The sequence below is a fragment of the Cavia porcellus genome, unplaced genomic scaffold (assembly GCF_034190915.1).
Source record: "Cavia porcellus strain 051 isolate PalLab524CR breed Dunkin Hartley unplaced genomic scaffold, mCavPor4.1 scaffold_11, whole genome shotgun sequence".
NCBI classification, from domain to species: domain Eukaryota; kingdom Metazoa; phylum Chordata; class Mammalia; order Rodentia; family Caviidae; genus Cavia; species Cavia porcellus.
In genome coordinates, this window is record NW_026947494.1 from 72,357,791 (window position 1) to 72,382,513 (window position 24,723).

The window sequence follows — 24,723 nt, forward strand, 5'->3', positions numbered from 1 at the left end:
TAGGTCAATGTGATAACCAGACTACAGTATATTTACTGAGAAAATAGCTCCTGAAGGAGCTACCATGTGATCACCACACTACATGAAAGAAAGAAACAAACAAACAAAAAAAAAAAAACCAAGCTTAAGTAAAAAAGTCTATGCCTGCACAAGGTTCCCCATATAAAATATGTTAGAAATGTATTCCATGGTAGAAGTTATAAATTAACGTATTTGAGAAAGATCTACAACTTTGAGTTTATTGTTAGTCATGGTATAAATACTAGTGAAACTGCAGGCTGAACGATCACATGCAAGGCGTCCACCTCAGATACACACAGGTCCTAGTCCGCTCTGACTTGGTCACCTGCGCAGGAGTAATGATTAATATTCACACTCTGATGAACTCACAACGAACCCACTTCTAAGGCCAGGTGAAGGTGCTGAATCTTTTTGGGGTTGCCAGTCTTCCACTATTAAATCTGGAAGCCAATGCCTGACTCTGGAATGACACCGCACCTAATACATGAACCAAACTGACCAGAAGTTGAGGACAGACAGAGCTTAACGAACCGCAGCATGATCGGACAGGAAGGGGCCTCTACATATTTAGAACAATTAAGGAAGTCCTTGAGAGAGAAAGGTGAACCATGGTGTGGAGGAAGAAGCATTCTGGTAGCACACGTTACAGAAAAGCAATGTAATTCAGGAGAAAAGCACTCTGGTTGCCTTCTAAGAGATTTCTGAAACATAGCTTAACAATGTTTAGCTTATGTCAACTTTTTCAATGCAGCAGGATAAACCTGCTAAAGCTACTGATAACCAAGAAGGGGACAGAAGGAAGTGCAATCCTGGAGCTTTTTCAGGGCTCCCCTTCATCTCCAGGATTAAGATCAAACAACTCTAGGCTGACAAACGAGGCGTGCTATGGACTTAGACTCATGGCTACTGCCCCTCACATGACGTGCCCCGGCTATTTGTGAATGAGTGGAGAGGTTCTCCCTGCTTCCCCACTGTGCCCGTCATTGTGGTCTGGAACACCTTTCCTAAGTCCTGGTGTGTATCTGTAGACATCAGACCGCTCGTCCTCAGCACAGACAGTCTGGCCTTTGAGAAGCACTCTTCCTGCAAACTCTCCCAGCTTTATCCTTCCCCCTCTTAACGCTCTGGCGTCTTACTTGGCTCTGTGACACATTCACTCCAGATTAAAAGATTAGTTACAGAGGCAGCTCCATACTAAACCATAAATCCTGCCTGGTTATCTCAATCCCTAGGACTTAGCTCAGGCTGCGACACTTCAGGTATATTTGAGAATGAGTAAAGAATTCCCAGATAGCATATTCTGAGATAGGACAGCGGGCCGTGGTTTTATGACCTGCAGATCATAACCCACCAGCAGCGGACCAACTCGGTTATGTGACAAGTACAGAGGAAACAGGAAAATGTTGTCATCTTGAAGCTACTAAGGACAGAAGGTAGGCAACTCGCTGAAATCCAAGTGCCTTTAGCTGGGACACAGTACAGGAGTCAAAATGACTACCCAAAGGATAGTCCTGGGCATTCTAAAGCCAGCTGGGTTCAAATTTTGCTTTATGGCATTATGTAACACTGAGTAAGTAGCTTTCCCTCTCCCAGACCCAGTCTCCTGGGGTGTAACACAAAGACAATTACAGCTCCAACCTCAAAAAGGTCACCATGAGGATTAAATGCCAGTAAAAGTAGCAAAGGATTAGCTCAGGGTATTGTCTCTAAATGCTGGCTGATCTTCAGGAGCAGAACTCAGTAAAGCACATTAGTACACTATTAGAGTATTGGACAAATCACCTAGGGCAGTGGGGTTTTTAATCAGGGGATGGAAACAACTCCTTCTTTGAAAAAAGGTGTTTTAATTAAATAACACATGTAAAAGTGCAAAGCATAAATAAGTCACTAGATTTCTGAATTAATCTAGAAAAGTTCCTCTTTCCATAAAAAGCAATTAAAGACAACTTCATGGGGTTCAAAGAAAAGGACTGTAGTGAGCTCACTGTAACGCTTCTCACGTTCTGGGAAAGCATCTTAAAATGAAGGTTCTGAGCCGAGTGGGTAGCGCAGTGACAGAACTCTCACCTGGCACTGAGCAAGACCTGAGTTCAGTTCCTGGGATGGGGGTGGAAAAAGCAGCAGCAGCCATGTAGCATGCCAATGAGCTGAGATAAAACAGGCCCCTCTATTTCCCTGGGCTTTCCAGAAACCAGAAAACACACTAGCAAGTTTCATTGAATTCACTCACATGTAACCCATCACTTGTTTTCATTGATTCTCTATAAACAACACTTGGAAACACTTGGATATGGTCAAAGAAACCTTACATACAACAGAGAAATTTCTGGAAACACAGTACAATGGGGAAACCTGTAAAATGCCTAGTATAGATTTTTTTAAAAAGTACTTGGCTGCAAATTAGAGATAGATGCATATATGGTAAAGAACACACTTTTTAAGAGAGGGCTACAGTATCTCAAATGTTCATTTTTAACACTCCTAAAAGCAGTACTCTTATAGACAGCTTCTTACACATTCATGATTTTAAAGCCAGCACATTATTAACTGGATATGATTCAATTAATAATTTTGTTATTCCCCAAGATCCCCAAGCTTTCAATGATTATGAGTCACCAGCTGGAGATAATAACTCATCTTGAAAAGATTAATAAAATTATAAAGCAAAAAACAGGTTTTATGTGAGTTCCCAAGCCAGAGGCAGCTGGGCAGGTTTGCTATTTTGATCCAGATACTTGGATATAAACAAGAGTGACTTTGACAGTATGTGGGACTAGCACTACCCTGGGAAGAGAGAACAGAGGGGCCAATTTCCTTATTATTTTTTACCTGTCTGCCCTGTGATTTCTTAAACCCAAAATATGTCCTTTATAGTCAGCTATAATTATTGCACTTCTTCAGCAGAAACTGTTGCAGAAAGCATGTGTTCTGTAGTTATTACAATTTTCTACAGTGCAAAATTCCTTATTAAACTACATTATGGAAAATATCTCTTTAAAGAAAAACACACAGGAATAAAGAACTCACAACCACCTCAAGTAGAAAACACAGATCTTAAATTTGATCTTTAAGTTATTATTTTAAAATGACTAGCTATTAAATTGATCACTGAGTTGCTTGAAAAATAAAAGTCAAGTAACATTCATTAAGTCACCCTGGAATTGTGAGGGCAAATCTGTGGCACATGTGCCGCAATGGGCTGTCTACATCATCAAAAGTTCTAAAATGTTCCCCATCACCGCCCTAGAATATCGTTCCAAGAAACTGCATTAACAAATTTCTGTTTTCTATGATTACATGCTGGAAAATTTCCATCTTTCCAAGCATCTCCAAACACCAAAAAGGAGAATTTTGATGAAATTTTGGTCTCCTTGTTTTTGTTTCCTTAAATAATTAGGACATGGGGTATAGCTCATTGGGAGAGCATTTGCCAAGGCTGCACAAAATGCTGGGTTCAATGTATAGCTACCCAACAATAATAATAAAAACAATAACAAAACCATCCACTGCAAACTCTTAAGTGTCACCAATGCTATTGGAAAGCTACACAGAATCTTCCATTCATCATGCCATGACACAACTTTTCCACACAAGTTTGCTATTTCAGACACTAAGCACTAACAACCTATAAGCCTGACTCCCTCGTCTACACTGGAAGCACCACCGATGTCCCCTGAAAGTGCTTTCCAGGGCAGATGGCAATGACTTCAGGCCAAAGAATATCTACCTTTGGCTTTTCCTGAAAAAGTCATTTCCCTCATTAATAAGCAAGCATAGAACAATGCCAACATCAACACTGCTATTTTTCAGCCATCCTACAAATATTGAGCATAATTTTGGTAAAATGTAACACAATCTATAATGCATTTCTATTTTTTAAGGCTTACATACAGGTTTAATTATGTTTTATATTATTAAATTTTTAAACTGTGATGAAATATGCATAAAGCAAAATTTACCACCTCACCTGTTTTTTTTTTTTGTACTGGGAATCAAACTCAGGCCCTCACACTTGCAGACAAGCACTCCTCCACTGAGCTACATCCCCAGCCCTATCTTACCTATTTTAAACATGCTATTCAGTAACGTTGTTAATCATCACCAACACCATCTATTCCCAGAATTATTTTCATCTAGAATTCTGCTCTCCTTAAACAACTCCACCTTCTTCCCTCCTCCTGTCTGGGCCATCACTATTCCATTTCTGTCACCATTTACTATGCTAGGTTCCTGATGTAAGTGAACACACACAATATCCGTCCCTCTGCATATTTCACTTCACACAGACAGTGCACGGTTCCTGCAGGGTGCAGTGTGGGTCTCAGGTCACTTCTTACCTCTCTAGTCAGGAGACACTCAAGTTTTCAGAACAGAAGCACAGAGCCAGGTGCTTTGTACCAATGGAGTCCTTGTGAAGGGAAAGACTCTGCATAAATCACTGTGTTTATGAAAATGATAAACTTACTGCACTAGCAGGATCCACAGCAAATCAGAATATAGTTCATGGGCACACACCAGGTTCCCCAACACTGAGCCCAGCAACAGGAGTACATGAATTAGGTCCTATCGTGTTCCCCTAAAATATTAGGGGAAGATTTCACACAGGGTTGGTCTTTTAGTGTTTAATATCTATTATAAGCTTTCTCTAGGGAGCCTAAGATTTCAAGATCAATATTAAGGATTGGCCAGAAATAATTCAGACTAGGAATAAATTTCATCCTAATGCCAATATTACATTGCCATTTTATGCAGTATTTATATTATTTTGTATCAAAAATGTTTATGTACACTGAACCATCAGATTTATGGCACCATACTGGCAAACTCAAACCATTTGGATTTTGGAGCATTTACAATTTTCTGAATAAGGTTTAACAGTTTGTACTAAATTGCATGATAAAAAAATACAACATGTTCCATAAAGTACAGCATTTATGACAAGATATTTTTAGGATTCTTTGACAGTTTCTCTGATTAAATTGCAGGTTTCACAAACCCAGACTTTGAATTCTTTTATGTCTATCATGTTCCTCTCTCAATTCAATACCCACAGTAAAGTAGACATGGGATAAAATATCTCTGCTTGATTGATCAGTGGTTGAACAAGGTAGTATTCATGACTAGTGATCAAACACATACTCATGCAACTCCAAACTGAAATTTCAGTTCTACTCAGAGTTTTTAAATTACAAAATAACAATTTATCTAACACCATCAACATGGCACCCAAGCCTGAGTAAATAATCTTACAATTCAATCTTTGGCAGTAGTAATGGTACCAATCAATTCTATGAATGTATCAATATTTTCACATCTTTTCACATCTTCTAACTTGCATACATGTTTTAGGCAGTTTTATAACTAAAGTAAGTGTTTCAGGGCCAGTCCAAAGAGCAATGTTTGACTTCTGTTTTATTCCCTTTCAAATATCCAACTTTGTTGGTATTAGTAACCAGTAATGACTCACTAAAATAGCACAGATATCAAACTTTAGACTTAGACAACAGAAAAATTAGAAGAATGTCCCTTCACATGTATCTGGGCGCTGACACTGTGCCAGTGCTTTCCATTAATCAAACCTAAAAAGAATTTAAAAGGCAGGAGAGGTCACTGGCAATTCACATTTAGGCATCTGTTCAATTGCTACAAGACTTCCACATCCACTCCACAAAAAGCTTTTGATTCCGTGGTTAAAAAAATTTTGTTCATCAAAATAGGAGTATACTTTTCTGTGGGTCTAGGAAATAGTAATAAATGTAAAGAAGCCCTGATGACTGTAATGTCAGGAAGAAACAAGTCCTTTCTCCATGAGGTGAAAGCCATCATAGCTGAGAACTAAATCTAATATAAACCAGCAGGAACAATCCCTGAGAGAGGACACTGCAGGACTGAGGAGACAGTGAGACTGAGACGGTCATGTCTACCAGCAGGATGGACTGCAATGTGTCAAAAACAAATACAAAGCAATTCATTTTTTGTAGTCTTCTGATCTACTCCACCGCTTCCAAAATGAAGCCAAAAAGCAGTAAAAAGGTCAGGAAGAAGAGGAAACACACACAGAATTCGCATCACAGGTCAGTCAAACTACAGTTCCTATCCCAACTGACACGTTAGCAAAGATTAATAGATCAATCAGGTGAACTTAGTATAGTTAAAAGTACAACTCAGATGTCAGCTAAATTCTAAGAAGCCTGAACGCTCAGCTCCTTACTTTAATCTGCTTTAAGGTAGAGTCTGCACTTGTACAGAATATTGTCGTACAGAATACACATATTTTATCTATAAGAAATAATACAAAGAATTACAAGGTAAATTAAAAATAGGAAAATATGATCCATACTTAAAAGTGAAAAAAACAAATGATTCAGTAGTTTAAGAACGAACTGCTAGGACAAATATGTTAGAGGATTTATAAGAAAACAAGGATATAATGAGAGAAGAGATGAATAATTTAGGACAGAAATAGAAACTAAAAGAGAACTAAATAAAATCTAATTAAAAATAGTAATACTTGAAATAAAAAATAGACTTGCTAACTAAATATTGTAGAATTTTCCGATTTAAAGAGAGAAAAGCAACAGAGAGAAAAATGAAATAAGTATCAGGGGCATGCAAAGTAATGTCAATGAGTAAAACACACAATTCCAGGAAAGACAAGGAAAAACTGTATCATTAAAACTGAGTGGATGCAGATTAAAACATGAATAAATACAGATTTTGAAAAAAAAATTAACCTACTAATCAAGAAATTCACTGAATCCCAAGCAGGCAAATACAAAGAAAAACACACCTAAGAATACACCATCTAATTGCCAGGGGCGGGGGACATCCATAATGTACCGGTATGTCTTTGGGTATGCAAGTTCCTGTATATAAAGATAAAAAAACAAAACTTAAAGTAAGAGATAAAAAGGTATTATAGACCGAGGAATGAATATAATAATGAAAATCAACTTCTCCTTAGGAACAAAGGAGGCCAGAATGGAACAACCTATCTAAAATGCTAAAAGAACAAAAGCAAGCCTTCATGCTCAACAGTACATTCGGCAAAATTAACCTCAACAATGGAGGCAAACTGAAGGCGCTTTTAGCTAAAGGAAAAGATCTGAGCTTAGAAAGTCATTATCAGACTTACGCTGCAAAAAATGACGTTACTGATGAGAAATAATGCCACATGGAGAAACTTAGATCTACAAGAAGAAATCTGAAGCACAGAAGTGGTATCTGTGAAGATACACACAAAGAAGTGCATTTTTCTTTTCTACTTTTCAAAAACAGGATGGTTGGCTGTAAAGCAAAATGTAATGTAATGCTTATAACTTAATTAGAGGTAAAACATACACTAGTAAAGGAGGAGGCCATATGGAAAAACAGAGTTGTAAGACACTCAAAATACAAGGTAATATACGGATTCTATCGTAGATAGTGATTTTATGTGTATCTACACTAAGATATACATAGATTTATAGTATATCCACGTATATAATTGTAATCCCTAGATCAATCAGTACAAAATAAAACCAAACTTTGGCTTAAAGAACCAAGAATATAATATAAAATATTTGAAGGCATCTATCTTTTTTCTTTTTTCTCATCCTGGTTATTCTTTTCTTTTGAGGAGTTTCTTTCCTTTTCACAATACCTATTGTACCTTTTGGATCTTATTTACTCTTTCAGTTTCTTACATGAGGGAGACAATACAAATTTTAAATCTACTGAAGAAAAACTAGAAATCTTGAAAACATACCTCAAAGAATCAACAACTGGGATGTCATCTTTAAAAGCTTTTCATGTCACCTTAATCCCCAACAGAATAAAAAGAAAGCCCACAGATTGGGAAAAAAATCTTAGCCAACTGTCCCTCAAAGGACTTCTACCAAGAACATATAAAGAATTAAAAATAATCAGGCCCCTAAAATTCAAAGACCCATCCAAAAATGGGCATCTGAGATGAATACACACTTCTCAGATGAAGAAATATAAATGACAAATATATGAAAAAATGTTCAATGCCATTGGTCATTCAAGAAATGTAAATCAAAACAACATTGAGATTCTATCTCATTCCAAACAGAATAGCTATTATCAAGATATCAACCAATAACAAATATTGGCAGGGCTGTGGGGGAAAAAAGAACCCTTCCCCATTGTTATTGAGAGTGCAGACTGGTGCAACCACAGTGGAAATCAGTGTGGAGATTCCTCAAAAAACTAGGATTAAAAGTCCCATTTGACCCAGCTATTCTCCTTCTGGGTATTTTCCCAGAAGAGTTAAAAACATCATAGCACAGCAATGTATGTGTACCCAAGTTTATAGCAGCACGAATTTGTAATAGCTAAATCATGGAAACAACCCAAATGCCCATCAACGGAGGAATAGATACAAAAGATGTGGTATTTTTATACAATAGCATACTACTTAGCTATTAAAAAAAGATAAATTTGAGGCCTTTATAAGTAAATAGATGCAACTAGAAAGCATACTTATCAGTGAAATAAAGTCACATGGGGTAGGCAGACAGTTCATGAATAAAAACCAAATATCGCATTCTCTACCTGGAGTAAAAATGACATATATCAAGAAAACTGGTATAGCTGTACTAATAAACGAAGCAGACATCAAGACCAGAAGTATTTTCATTATGTAATGACAAAACAGACAACTAAGCACAGAGGCATGAGACTCCAGATGTGTATGCACCTGATTACAGGACTTCAAACTAAATGCAGCAAAAATTTAGAAAACTAAAGGAAGAAACAGACAAACACACAATTATAATTGGAGACTCACAACACTCTGCACTCATTAATTGAGAGAAGAGACAAAAAATTTATAAATATAAAAAATTTAAATGTATTTGAGCATCTAGAACATAAGAATAGTGTACACAGGCTTTTCTTCATATTCTGTAACATTTAATACTGAAATAGCTTCACATTTTTGTTCTTGAGAATAAAATGATTCAATGCATATAAAAACCTAGAGTAATGATGGTGAACCCACAGCATGCGTATTAGTGTTTTTCTTTTAAAACAAATGACACTGATGGAGAGCTATGCTTTCTAAACTAAAACCTTGATGTTCAGTGCAGGGTTGGCACTCTGTGATAATGGAGTGAGTCTTGGGTTGAAGTTGGCACAGTCTCTAAAAGGTTTGCTCTCACTGGCCTCCAGCAATGCATTATGAAATACAGGGCAATTCTTAACCCAGTCTCTTTGGAATAATTATTAGCAATTGTACTCCTTAGATTTCTCTCTGATCCTGAGGTTATGAGGACTGGGGTAAGCTCTTGTGTTCAAGCATTTCTCAGCTTCTGGTCCTGGTATCAATACTAAACATCATATTAGGACCTTCTGGCTAGTTATTCCCATGAAACATCACCTCAAATCAAGGGTCAAAGTTCAAGTTATACACTGACTTCCAAGATACTGAAGCTTCTTCACCCTTTAATTTTTAGGGACTGTAAGAATCTCTTTAAAGAATGTGTGAGGCTGAGGTGTCACTCAGAAGTACAGGACTTGCCTACGATGCGTGAGGCCCTGGGTTTGAGCCTCAGCAGGGAGCAGGGAAAACACTGTAATATAAGCCAAAATACCCCATCATTGGATCTTCATGTCTTTAGAGCTATACCCCAAGGAAACCACACTACATCCTCTTCCCACACTTAATGATTTATGCCTTGTTCAAGTCAAAAACAAAGCCAAGCTCTAGTTTACAACAGGAATCTGCACCCCAGACCCTTCTAAAGACACCTCAGGTGGGAGACCTAACATGTATCTCTAGGAAGGCTTATCAAACACTAGTTTGTGCCTTAACTCTCAACTTCAGGTCTTCACACAGATGTGGGTAAGTGCTTAGCTCTGCTACTCACTGGCCACCGGATCTTGTCCAAGCAGTCTCTCATCTGAGATGCAGACAGACCCACTTGGTAGGACTCCATAAAGCAGTCAGTGCCTTAAATGCAGTTGATGCTCAAATCTTTGTTGAAAAATGAATGAGAAAATAGGTATGGTGGGCAAGGAGACCACAACGGATAATCAGAACTTGAAACTGCCACCCTGTTTTTCAAATTTGCCCTCAATTTACACATTTCACTTGGTGTTGCAAAGCTAATTGCTCATGACACGCCATGATGTTCCTTTCACGTCTCAGTCCCTTGACGGGTCTGTCTTACCCACCTAAAACTCCCCCCTGAGCTTCTCCCCCTTGTTCCTACTCCCAACCCATCCTTCACCTCCTAACTGGACTTTTCTTAGAAGACTGGTGGATCAGCTTAGACCTGAATTTCATCTTTAAAAAAACTTCTGAAACATATTCTCTACTGAATTTCAGCTGGGACCATGCTCACTGCAGGGTGTCCCCTGGACCCTAGGATGAGCCTCTTCCCGATGGCTCGTGAGCCCTGGGAGGCATCTGAGTGCCATAGCTGTGTACCTGGAGCATTTCCTAGCACAGACAGCATCTCAGGAAACATGCTGAACACATGGAATTACGCAACTTAACTGGTCTGGCAGGTTACAGAAGATACACCTTCAGGCTCCTTTCTGGGCCAAGATGCTGACCTACAACCAAGACGGTTAAAGCAACACCAGGAGAGGCCCCAGGTGGAGAGGAACTGAGTGCCCAGTCTCAACACAGCCATCTCACCAAGCCAAGCAATGTGGAGTCTGCTCAGCCGCCAGTGCCTACAAGGAATCCCTACAGAATATAAAGAAAACTGGCACCATTTGACCTAAGTTCTCAGGTCAAGTCTTAGCCTGCATTCTGCCCAGTGCATCATTTACCTCAAAGTATCTACTTCACAGATCAATATTCTAGCACTTTTAAATTTGTTTCCAAACAGAACTTTTTTGGGGGAGGAGGAATCAAACTCAAGGCCAACCTTGTGCTTACCAGACAGGCACTGTGCCACTGAACTATATCCCCAGCTCCAGAATGCATTTTACTTACAGGGTATCATTTCCCTACATTTAATTTGAAATTCTCGTAATTTTTCACAAAGATGCTTCGGTTCACTAAAGGTATTTTTATCTGAGGATCTAAGATTAAATTCTGAAAGTTTTCACTGCAGTCCTACAAACTTAATCAATTCAACAGAATCTGTATCAATTTTTGATGAAAAAAGATTCCTAGAATGTAAAATTAATGTACAATAAAAACAAAAATCACTCAACCCATCTGCTAAAAAAATTACAATTCTAAGAAAGGGAATTACTTTGTAAGAACACTTTCCAAATGAAGGAAATAAATATATTTTCAGGGTCTAAGGTCTTGATGTTAATAAAAATTTTTATTACATTTTTAATAAAATTTACATTTTTACAAATAAAAATTACAAATACAAATTTACATTTTTTACAAATAAAAATTACATTTTTTTTAAAAATCACATTAAATATATACTACAAAGTAAATTTTCTTTTAAAATGAAATATAAAGGTCATAAGTTTGCTCCTAAGTGTCTATAAGAGATATCCCCAAAGCAAATTACAACAATTTAAATATGAAAATCTACATGGACTACAGGCAAGTGGAAAATGATTAGGGAAAAACAAATATATGTCGCATACTAAAGAGAAACATTATATTAAAAATCAGCGGAATTTCAGGATTGCCTTGGTTCTTGATGAGAAGATTAAAGCCCCTGTTACCAGAGGGCACCTCCTCTCTTTCCTTGGCAGCATTTTCCCTACAGGGCATGACCCTCATAGCTCTCCCTCCTGGCCAGGACCTCACAGACACCTGTCCCTGGGCTCTCGGATCTAGCACTATGCCCCTCTCCAATGAAGCTTGGCCCAGGTCAACTCAACATCACCAGGAAGCAGGTTAAGAAATGCAAATTCCCAGGACCTCCCTGGACTTCCTGAGTCAGAACTTGTGGCTGACTGGAAATCTGTGTTTCAAGTCTGTCCAGTGACTGCGGGGCTACGGAGTGCAAAAGCACCATCCTGATCATGGGCTCCTCCAGTGACCTGGGTATTCCTACACCTCTGATATCCCACCAACCCGTCAGGAAACACTGTTCTTCCCGGGGTACACAGGACCACCAAAGTGTCCCTGGACAAAGAACTGCTATCTGGTAGGCTCATGTTGTCCTGACGGCTCCAGTTTTGCCTGAGCCTTTTCCAAGCCAGAGAGAACAGAAGGTAAAACTGAACCCTTCCCTAGGGTAGACACTAGGACACATTACTGGCAGTCAGTCCATTCACCTGAGGCCCATGTTCGGGTCACACTCACAGTCCAGAAAGGAATGTTTCAGAAGGGAAGGAACTGACTTCACTCCTCTTGAGCTCTGTTTACCAGCATTTATCAGTTTATTTTGGTGTTAAAGGGAGAAGTAACCTTATTTTTCAACACTGTGCCTTTGAGAGGGCCCTGAATAGACTGTGAAGTCTACTGCAGAACAGACTGAGTGGCTCTAAGGCATGATGAAATAAATCCAAAATGAAAAATGAAAAAGACAGTGTTAAAAATAAAATAGCAACTGTAGATTATGGGTGAAGTCCTGTGGCAGGAAAACACAGTCTTGCCTGGCCGCACAGACCAGAAGGAGGACAGTCCAGCACTATTAATCTTTAGCCTCTGTCCTGCAACCACACAGAGTCCCCATCCACACAGTCCATTCTGGGATGGGGCACCTGAGACCTGCATGAGGATGAAGCCAGTCTCTCCTCTATTTTCCATCATGGGTTTTGGTTTGTCAATGTGAAGAACACACACAACCCACTAATTCCTCCACCTTACGAATGCCTTTCTGATTTGGTAACTACTGATTCAACCCCAGAGGAATGTGCGGCTGTAGGTACTCACACAGACAAGGCGACACATACACCCAACCATCACCACCAGAAGCTCCCCCGCCCCCCGTGGGACTAAGGGCATACATTAAATCCCCCTTCTTTGTACTTACACCGGTCTTGAAATTTCTAGCTCTGACATTCCATCTTAGATCCACTATGATCAGGCCATTTGTCACCTGGCTCAGTACCGTGAGAAATCTGTTGATAAGAAAAGCCCTGATTACATCTTTAGTAATGTCCACTACTAAAATCGGACCATGCCCCTGGCTGAGTGTCCCTTAGCTGACATGCCTGGACCCCAAAGTGTTTCAGATTTCCATTTTCTTCAGATTTTGGAGTTTTTGCAGAGAATTTACCAGCTGAAGAGTCTTACAGCAGAAATCCAAAATTTGCTCCAAATTCCCAAACGATTTGAGCACATGGATTTTTGAAAGTTTCAGATTCCAGAACATTTAGTGTTTTGTGTTGAACAGTAACTAACTCTGCAGGTTGTTCTAGGAAAGAAATGTGACAATTTGAAATGTTCTCCAGTGATCCTACACAGACACAGGAGAGGTCTGGCCCACCATGAATCACAACCACCTAAGCACACACAAAGGGTCCCATGTTAATGGCCCAGCACCAGCACCAAGACTACTTTTCAGATTACTTTTCTTCTCAAAAGAGATCATTCAGTGGTAAGAATGACTTTCCCTTAAGACAATAGAATTTTAAATTCTGATTAGAAAAACTGTTATCCCTTAATTATTTTTTCTTACCTACCCACTACAAATACATAAGGAAATAAAAAAATTAAAAGTTGACTACTCTTGATTGAAATATTTAATACTAAAGTTTTGACCAGGTCAAAGATATAATTTCTTTCTACCTTCCTGGTTTAGAGTTCAATCAGAACAACTTAGAGACCAATTTGATTTTAAACTCTGCTTATCTTCTCAAAAATATATGGGATGTCCTCAAGAAAAATGTAATGCAATTGTAGGAAAATAGAGAACAATAATTTTAGGGCAGAAAGAAAATGTAGGCTACAATTACTAAGGTTAACATGAGAAGAAACTAAGCATAATTTCCCACTAACTTGTTACAATTGTGCTTGATCTTGCCTAAAGTTTATTCTTTAAATTTTAATCAAATGATTCACCCTGCATATTTTGTAAGATATTTAAAGATGTATAAAGTATAAATTACACTGCGCAATAATGCATGAGCATTTTCACTACCAAATACACAGTAAGAAATGTGGTGTTGCATCTCTGGGGAATCCTTTAGCCAGCATTGGACCCATCACAGATGTGAGGGCGAGGCAGTCATGAAGGGGTGGATTCTGAGAGGGTCTGAGATAACCTTTTGTCAACTAGAGGTTGCCTAGAGCCACTTCTTAAGTATTCGGAAGATCAACATTGATGGGAGCCACCCATGGTGCACAATGTTACCTCTGACAGAATCTACAGAACAAAGGAGCCTCTTGTAGCACTTGTAGGGTCTCAGCTTTCAGGTAAAGTTGAACCATCAATGAGGAAGTCACCAAATGGGTACTTGGGCAGCTCAGTCAGAATGGTTCTTAGAGAAGTATTATTTTGAAGGTTACAGCAGTGCATGGGCTCAGTGAACCCCCAAAAGTATACATGGTCTAGAGGATTCTGTGCTGGAAATTTCTCAAAAAAATTACTACCAAGCTTTCTACCACAGCAATAGAAAAATTTCACGTAAACAACTATATGGAAAGTTGCTTTAAAATGCTTTTACTTTTGGGCCTATTAATGTGAAGCCTTTCTCTACAGTGAAAGAAATCAGAATCATGTGGAATCTTGTCACCACCTCTGCAGATCTGGGAACGAGATCCCCCACATGGACTAACACCACCACCAGCATCCCCACACGCGCACACACGCCTCCACAGTGTACCAACACCACCATATGGTCTGTGATTTTATTTAACTTCCTCTACTCAGGAGAAAAGTTTGTATTTAGGGACAATATCTTACTAGACTTTATTCCTATCACCTTGTGAAATGCCTGACCACAAACGCACCCACATAAATACAATGAATGAACTCCAGACCACTCAACTGACTGTGACTCATGAGACTAATCTTCTTTTAGATAACTAAAAATCTTAGAAATGACATCAGTTTCCATTCCCTCACGCACAGAAATGAAACGAGCCGGATGGAAAGCACAGGGCACCCCTTGGCTGTTCCTGACACAAGGATCAATACTAAATATTCTGAAAACTGAGTTTACCCAGCCAGGGACACAGCCCGACCACCAACTGCCACCCTCTGTCCTCCAAACTGCCCTCATGCTTATCAGAGGAGTCACTTCAAATGCATCACGGAATCCACATCCTAGTACTCTAATCTTCTATCCTAGTAACCTATTGAAAAGAAAAATAAATAGCGTCAGCTTGGCATGACTCATTCTTAGTAAAACTATTCTTGCTTTTAGTTACTACTTTTTTTTCTACCAGTACACAACCATCTGCTTAACAGTATGGTTTAGAAGGCTGCCAAGGATATGGAGTAAAATCAAGGAACTGCACAGTCTAGAGTAAGACCATTCCATGGAAATCTACAGCAACTACAGTATGAACCATACATAAAATCATGCAAAATTAATTATGCAAAATTAATGTTAATAATACTATACCAAAATACTATCATGCAACATGAACTATAAAGTGGTTGAGTTATTTTGCATTCTTTTTTCAAAGTACTTCTTTAGAACTGAGTGTATTTCCTCAATACGAAGCATCTCAATGCAGACTTGCCACATTTCCAGGGCTCGGAGGCCACATAGGGCCGGTGACCACCATATGGGCGGTGTAAGTCCAGAATCTTCGGATAATTCCCGAAAAACCAGAGCATTCAACTTCCTGGCAGCACCTTTTGTGTCCTCCACCATCTCTCAGGAAATGACCTGACTGGCCCCTCAAACCCGCATACAAATTCCTGCAGCACTTGAGAGACACAAACTAAACCTTCAGGCACAAACTGCTCTCCAAACAGCAGGAAGACAGAAGCCTGAAACAAACACCTACAAGTCTCTCATGGCTAAAGTGTGATTTGTGTCCTTCCATCAAATCCTCCAATGCATGGTTAGAGGCATAGATGCACTTTATACTGCTGCTTGGAGTTACTTGTGCATCATGAAGATGTGATTGTTTCTTTCATTCTTTTTATTCAGAGCAACAGAAAGCCAAGGAACACAATTAGGAGGCATGACAGCAGGTCCTAAGGATGACGGGGGCAGAGGGGTGACACAACACAGAACTCAGCATCACTTCAGGCAAATGAAAGCCAGGTGTCAGATCAGGGGCATGTTTTCAGAAAGGCCTGGGGGATACGCAGGATAAAATGAGGAGGATCTGGAAGGACGTGAGGTGAGGATTTGTTCTGGGCCAACGCGCAGGGCTCTGGGCAGCTGCAGAATGTGACAGGTGAATCCTGAACTAATTCTGAGTGCAGAACAGTGGACGTAAAGAGGTGAGCAAGAGACGAAAGACAACCAGGGCCTGAACTAAGGTGCAGGGAGCCCCAGGAATGCAGAAGAGGTCAGAGTCAAGCAAAGATGAAAAGCGGGGCGAGGGGACATAGGAGGGCCCGGGCAGGCGGTCTGAGGACACTGCCCCATTCTCCGGCTTAGGGAGTGCATGTTCGGGTGAGCCACGGTTCAACGCAGCGGAAAAGTTCATCACTTCCCAAGGGAAACTGTCTCTGTCTCCTACATGGTCATGCTGGGAAACTGCATAGCTTCAGCCATTCTGTTAAAAATCTCTGTGTACAGGCAAAGATTGTTTTTTTGTTACTATATTTTCTTACTTGTTTTGAGGAATTTGTCTTCTTGTTGGCAGAACAAAAGTTTCTTTTAAGAGTTTTATTACTTTACACATCAAAATTCAATGAAAGAAACCTTCAGCTCTAACATTCTGTTTGTATTACTTTTTGCTCAGAGAGGGTGCCTTAAATCCTTGCAACTGTTATTAAAATGCACTATAGAAGTTGGGAGGTTATAAACAACAGAAGTTTGTTTCTCACAGTTCTGGTGGACAGAGGTTCAAGACCAAGGTGTCTTCAGGTTTATCATCTGGTGGGCAACCACTTCGTGATTCACGAATGGTGACTTCTCATGAGTCCTTTCACTGGCATGCGGAATGGAGGGCAGGAAGAAGAGGGGTTTTCGGACCCCTTTTTACCAAAGCCTCAATCCCACTAGCAGGGTTCTATCCTAAGTGATGCTTAATGACTTCCCAAAGCCCCAACTTGCTAGTGCCTCTCCTTAGATATTAGATTTCAATATACTGTGTGAATTCTGGGAGAACAAAAATATTCAGGCCATGGCAGAAAGGTGACAATGACCAGAGCAGGAAAAGCACTAGAGCCTCATTTTCACCAGTTTACAAAATGTACTTCTATCACCGCGGCAACCCTCCTCACATCTAGCGGACCAAGACACGTGATCTTTGCTTATGGGGCAATGGGACATTTTAGAGGACACACAGGTCAGCAGCACTTACGAGGGCCCTTAGGTGCTCTGACATCAGGCAGTGACTTGGGGCTTAGCACCCAGGAAGAGATCTCCCTACAAGGTAACTGAAGATGTAGCTCCAGTAAGGGAGATGGCCCACAGTGCTTGGAGCTTCCTGGTGGTAACGCAGGGTAAGGGAAGATGATTTCACACAACCAGACTCCTCCTACTACCACTCAAAGATTTTTTTTTTTTTTTTTTTTTTTTTTTGGCTTTTTCCTTTTTATCGGTACCGGGGATTGAACTCAGGACTGCCTGCTTACAAGGCAGGTGCTTATGCCGCTAAGCTAAATCCCCAGCCCCACACTCAAAGATTTTTCACTAGAAAATGGAAGGAATGAAAGTGTCTAGAACATCTCTAACTGCCACATTACCAGCTGAAATGTGAGCTCTTGCTCTGGGGAGAGGAAGGTCACTTGAGCTTGGAGTTCGTGGCCTGATGGTAAAATGTCCTGGTGAGAATTTTCAGCTCCACATAGCCTTGGGCCCAGTCAGCTTCACTCTGGGTCAGGTTTCCAGGAAAAACTCTGGTCTGGGCTTGATAACTACCAGTCAGCCTAGCAGACAGCACTGGAGCCAGGTCACCTGTCCTCACTGCTGCCTGGGACCCCATGGTAACCTCGTCCTCATACTATGCTGCTCCTGTGGTCAGTTCTTGGTTCAAATAACTCCAGGTCCAAACAGAAACAGGCCTACAAACAAGGTTAGAGTTTCTAAAAAGTCAAAAAGTGAGCTCACAGAAAAATTACTAAGCTTTACTTACATAAAGCTGTTCATTCCTTTACCTCTTGAAGTTGAATGTCTCAGAAAACAAGGCTAAGCCTCTATGTACGCAGTGTTTTAGCACTTTACTACAGCACAGGAAGACACAGACCCTATGAAAAGGTCTATAGCTCAGTATCATCACCATTGTTACCATAAAATCACAAGTCTAAAGGAACAAAATAGTCGTGAATAATCAAGTGGGATTTTTTAAATCAATACAGTACTGAATCCTTTCCTGATGGTCACCATGTTAGACTACAACTGTATCTACAATCAAACCAAATTACTACATTATTAAAGTTACTGCTGTAACTCTAAACTTGAACCTAAGTTGTGTTAGGGAAAAACCATGAACTGTACGGATCTGCACTCTAGAATTAAGAGTTTCTTATGGCTACAGAAGTCATCTCCACAGGGAATCTACAACTACCACACAGGAGGGAGCAGATGCTATCCATAACACTATGATTTCTTTCATAAATAACACTTGTCAGGGAAAAACACAGAGACTGTCACTATCCCAGGTAATTCACTGTTTTACTGAAGAGACATTCACAAAATGAAGGAAACATAAAATGCAGAAATCAACCGCATTTGAAAGAAGGCACCACAGTCAGGAAGGGAAAAGTGTGATGTTGCTGGTGCAAAGAAAAAAGAAGAGGAGGAGGAGTAGGAAGAGGAGGAGGAGGAAGACAAGGAGGAGGAGGCAGAGGAGGGGCAAAGCACTGTGTGAGTATGGCTTGAAGAGGGACTGGCATCAGCACTCTGAGAGGCAGCTCCTTAAGCAGCCTGGAGAAACTGCACTTTATGAACTGTTTTGCAAACAGCTTCCCTAATTACTGAGACATCTGATTACACTACAGGTATGCGGTGGTTAGTGTTGGGTGTCAACTCCACCAAGCTAGGAGATATCCACATATTGGGTTAATCATTAGCTTTGGCTGGGTCTGTAACTGACTTCACTCACAGTAGTATTTAAGCAGTGGACTGGGTGAAGCAGATACCCTGGCCTCCACAGCAGGTGGGAAAATTCAACCACAACAAAAAGCTGATGCCTGTCCTTGGGTTTCCTGCTTGCAGACAGCAGACCATGGGAATTCTCAGTCTCCCTAGGCACATGAAGTAATTCCTTACAATAAATCTCTTTTTATATGTTTCTCTGCTAGTTCTGTTTCTCTGTAGACTCTAATAATACAAGGTATTTGTGTTAATACTATCAGATGTGAAATAAAAAATACAAAGTAAGATGAAGGTACTTGCACATTTCAGACATGAAATTTGCAAACATAGTTGATAAAGTGCTGGTTTGCTTACTTAAAAGGCCCCGAGAGGCACTTTCCTATTGCTAACTTCTGGCATCTAACAGTGGAAGGCTTCACTCAGAAATTACTCTGGAAAAGGTCTGTGAAAACAGTGACAGGAGATTAACATCCAAAACAGGTCAATCCAAGCTGGTGAATTCTGAAAGGAAGAATTTCTCCTCAGGTAGGAGAAATCAGATAAGCAAATTAAGACCACGTGAGTTGAAACACATTTCACACTGATGCAAGGACAGAACTACTTCCAATTGGGAAAACTGTGGCCATTGTGATTATACTATGGGCCCTACACACACACACACACACACACACACACACACACACACGTGCACATACACAAACAGTCCACAGCATGTGTGGAACTCCCATTGCTTCTACGGAAGATTCATTTAAAAACAACTTTCAAACAATAGAGGTAGACCACAAATCTCTGCCACTACCTGAAAAAAATCCCAAACGCCCACAAAATATTTATTTATATGGTAGTAACACTCTCCCCCAAACAGCCATAAATACACAACCAAGAATTACAAGAAAATCTTAAATTCATGAACAATGTGCAGACAGTCAACCTACTCCCCTCAGAGAACACAGCCACTTTAGCTAAAACAGGACAAAACGGCTCATGGTCACACGCTTGGCTCACACTGCAGCCAGCAGAAACTGTGAAGAGGAGCCAGACCAGCCTTGCACAAACCAGCACAACTGTCTCTCTCCTTCCTTCAGGGTCACTAAACAAGAACAGAGTTTATTAGGAAGAAAAACATTTGATCATCAGAAATCACAACATTCCAATTAGTGATCATCTGAAAGAGCACAGTTCAGAAACACATTAGAGGAACTTTTTAAAGATCCCCAACTTTTAGCCAAGTATACAATGAATCTAGTTCACCTTGTTCTGTCATCCAGACAGTGATACTAGCAGGATTCCCTGGCATTTCCCAAAACTGCCAAGTGCCCAGTTCCCAACTATTTACTTTTGACCAAAAGTGGAAACTGTGGCCCTCTAGTCGCCAGAGAAGTGAACCAATGCGCTTGCACTTGTGTAGTGACTAAAGATGTACACACCTATGACTGTGGCGTGTCTACCTCAAGGATGCCTTTGATTTTTGTTCACCAAACTTCGCCCAAAGACCAACTGTCAATAGGCAAACAACATGGAAGAACACAGTTTCTTGCTTTGAAAGTAAGTATGATTGCTTTTCAAAAAATGCAGACAGTATCAGAACCAACACACCAAGCATTAATAACGACATGTCCTACTACAGTAAAATAACTTAGCAGAAACCAGGAAAATAATCCACAGTCCAGATGCGAGCTCAGAGTGTCATCAGGCTGCAAGCACAGCCCCATCTCACGCTGCAGAACATAGTGCTTCTGGCTCCTGGGGAGGCTGGAGCAGTTTAACAAGCGCTGGCATCGGTTTACCTCCCTACTGCCTCTACTCCTGTGGTTTTTCTGTAACAAGCTGGGAACCTGTCAGTAGGATCTTGGCATCAGACAGGCCTCAAGTGACATTCATCTTAAAGAGTAAGCAAACGACAGTCTCTGAAAAGCCAAAGCAAAACAATTCACGGATTCTGCTACTCCAAGAAATCTATGCTTGCAAATACAAACTCTTCCTCTCCTCCAACTCACCAACCCCAAATAATCTATCACAGGCTGCTCTCAACATGCCCACATGGCCTCACATACACACAGCTCAACTGGAAAGCCGGTCGTCCCACAGGATGGCACCAAAATGGAGACAGAATCACTGCTTGAAGTTAGGCCTTGCAGTTATGCCTTTAGGGTCCCGTGGCTGCCACCAAGTAGCACCAGCTTAGCCCGTGCTATGTGGACAGCCACATTCCCAGTCACCCAACAAGACAGCACCCAGCATGCCAGAGGACCCTTCAACCTGGGGAATGTGCCCTTACACAGAAGCACACTGTGGGACCTCCACCAGGGATGAAGGCTGGGAATCATCAGAACAGGACACCAGGACTCAGCGTGGCTGGGAAGGTGCTCCTGGACATCAGCAGTCAGTCAGGGAACATCTGAAAAGTGACTTTCGTCCCATGACCCTCAAGACGCAAATGTAAGTGGTGAGTGGGAAAACGGGAAATCCACGGCGCAGGGACAAAGAAGAGCCAGAAACCTCAGCCCAGCGCCCCGCATTTGGCAGGTACCGCTTCTCAGCTAAGGCCACATAATCCCGGAAGGCAGGGAGCACAGCCCTTCTCACTCTACAGACTAGAACTCGGGTCCAGGAGCCCAGGGACTCGCTCAGCCTCACACAGAGTGACCTGCATCCAGAAGACTCAACTGCAAGATTCTGGCCTTGAAGCTGCTTAGCCATTTGCTGGCCTGTAACTGGTTTTGGCTCAGGATCCACATGACAGACTAAGCTCTCCACCCGCCCTGCTCCCGGTGCTCTAACAGGACAAATAAAAGGTTCTAACCCTCAGATCTTGACCACGTTCATGACCAGCTGGACCCTGCCCACACTCCAGACGTGCACGGGGTCTGCAGCTTCCCTGGACACGGCCAATCTGGCTTTCCCAGCCTCGTGGAGTCCATGCCACTGAGTCCAGAGCTCACTCCGCAGCAAATAACACAAATGCGTCCTCCGCACATTTCTTGACTATAGCAGACTGTTCCATCTGGCAAGGTTTTCCACAGTGTCTCCGAGTTGGAGGGAAGAGATTCCACAGAGCGTGACCTTCCTCTGTAGGCCCTTCCAGGAGGAGGATTTGACCTGAATAACTCAGGTACAAATAAAATACAAATCAGGGGACCTGTGATCTCCAGAACACACCACGGCTTGCTGGCTGCAGGGGATACTCTCCTCAAGCTTTGCTACCTGAAGTCTCCCTGTCACAGCAGGTTGTGTCTGCGTGGCTGTGCACTTTGCTTTTCAGTGGTACAGAAATGAGGAATCTCCGCATCAGTGGTGTGCTGGGAGAGGAGAAATTCGGAATCCTGCAGACCAAAGCCCTCCATTTTCCCTGCTTTTCTCCACTCCAACTGGCACTGCGACAGCTGTGTGAGTGGCTCCCTGCCTGCAGTCTTCCCTGGCGATCTGTTCTCCACGTTAAGCAGTGAGCTTCCGAATCTACAGACCACATCTGTATCCTCCTTGGATCATATATCATCCTGTAGCTTCCACTAAATGTAGAATAAATGAAAAAGTCTTCCACTTCATGGTTTGTCAAGTCCTCCTAACCCAGTTCCTTTGTTACTGTCTCTTGTTTCTCACAAAGTCAAGTTGCATCTGCCACAGGGCCTTTGCACTGGCCATCGTCTATGCCAACAGACCTTATAGTGTTGTTCTTTTTAGTTTATTCTCAGTTCTGAATGTCTTCCACGAGGCCCTCCTCAGCCACTTAGCACAGATGGCAAAGTCATTCCCATACTTGATTGCATTTATCACCACTTTACATCACATTTATTGATTTGTTTATATCATTATATAATGTCTCACTTTAAACTATAAAGCTTGACAGAGGTGAGGGCCATATCATTCCTGGACATTGTTTCTATGAAATACCTGGCACCCAACATGACCTCTTTAAATATCGTTTTAATATAATTCATAACAGAAGAAATTACTAAGCTACATTCTTTTGCATAATCACTTTTTATGTTAAATTCCTGTTAACAAGACCAAAAAAACCACAAGCAAGAATAGCCATTTTGAAGCATATCTGTGATTCCTCCTGAGGAAAGAAAATTAAAAAGATAAATTTTCCCATATGCTTGTGAACTGTATTTTTAAAGGACTTATCTGGAACTGTACAACCTTAAAACCCACTGAGCTTGGCCTGATGCATGTAACATACCACAGAATTCTTATGATTCTTCCCGAAATGTGCCTGCCAAGTACACGCTCCCGTTCCCTAGATATTCACCTTCTAATTTGTCTCTGAAGTGCTTACCATTTTAAAATCCCAACTTCAGTGCCAGCTTGAAATTGTTTAATCATCTACATGTTCATGATTTTTAATCCCCAAACATGCTGGAAAAAGGAAGTAATTTCATCTACTAAGGTTAAAAAAAAAAAAAGAAAAGAAAAGGCCGTGTCTGGGGATGCCAGGTTTTCATAAGATCTTCCTTTCAAACAGCATAATGTTGAAACATACTTCGTCCCTTGTCCTCAGAAGCAGGGAAAAAACCTACGGTGTCAAAAATCATATGCATGATTTAAATTCATTATTTTGTATCAAAAAAGGGCCATTCAGAAATTTCCAGGTCAGGGGCTGAGGATTTAGCTCAGCGGCATAAGCGCCTGCCTTGCAAGCAGGCAGTCGTGAGTTCGATCCCTGGTACCGATAAAAAAACAAAAAAGCCCCCCCCCCAAAAAAAAAAAGGAATTTCCAGGTCCCCTTAGACAGGAGGAGCCGGCATTCTGGAATGGTAGAGAAGCTTAGTTCACACCCTGGTTATGGTTAGTCCCTTGCTTGACCGACTGCAATGAAACATTTCATTTGTAACTACTACTTTCCAAAATCTTCCTTAAACATCACGTATAACTCACATCCATCCCAAGTACAGAATCAGTGCTACACAGTTTCTTGGATGAACACTTGGACAGTGTTTCTTTCCTGCGAAAATTTCAAATGTTATGTTTTTGTACTTCTGTGGAAGTTTCCATGCCCTCCAGCCAGCCCCCCCAAAATCACCATTTAAAAAAAAAAATAGCTAATTAGGCAATATCAAAGGTGTAAAATAAACTTTAGTAAAACGGTAACCGTAGGAAAGAGGATTTGAGCCAAGGTGTCTTCAATAATCATAATCCCTGCTGATGAACTTAAAAGATCACAATAAACAAGCTCCTTTAACCCAGGAGAAAGAAAGTCACGGGCTGAGAGGAAGCTGCAGCTGTTCCCAGGTCACCTGAGGGACAGAGACAGAACAGATCCAAAGCTCTTCAGCATCTAAGCCATTTTTTTAGTCCTCACATCCTCCAAAGAAGCCAAGCCACCTTCCCCTTCTTCAACTACCCTAAAGAAAGCAATTTTCAACAAGGTGTTGTAAAACCTTCAGAGATTTCCTCAAAAAATGAAAAGCATCTTCATTTCTCTTACTGGAACTCTGCAATGACCAATGTTATCTCGAAATTCAAAGCCCATCACTCATTTATGGGGAGCTGCTGGTACCAAACCCCAAAGAAGTGAACACCTACAGCAACAGAGTGAGGGCGCAGGAGCTATTCCTCAGGCTCAAGGGGACACATCCACAGCGTCTGCAGGGAGCAGCACCTGCTACCTACTAGCTACCTGACTCGGCCAGGTTGCTCTGCTTCACT

The 24,723-nt window shown here is 41.0% G+C and overlaps 1 protein-coding gene across 4 annotated transcripts in view; it reads right to left on the minus strand.

Moving 5' to 3' along the window:
• Fam110b (family with sequence similarity 110 member B) overlaps nucleotides 1-24,723 on the minus strand; it is a 137,682-nt gene that overhangs the window by 109,116 nt on the left and 3,843 nt on the right. For 2 of the 4 annotated variants that reach the window (XM_063258474.1, XM_013148469.3), the window contains exon 2: nucleotides 12,933-13,020. The exons of the other annotated variants lie outside the window; for them this stretch is intronic. The gene's annotated coding sequence lies outside the window, so the exon portion shown is untranslated. The remainder of the gene's footprint in view (nucleotides 1-12,932; nucleotides 13,021-24,723) is intronic. 4 annotated transcript variants of the gene reach the window in all.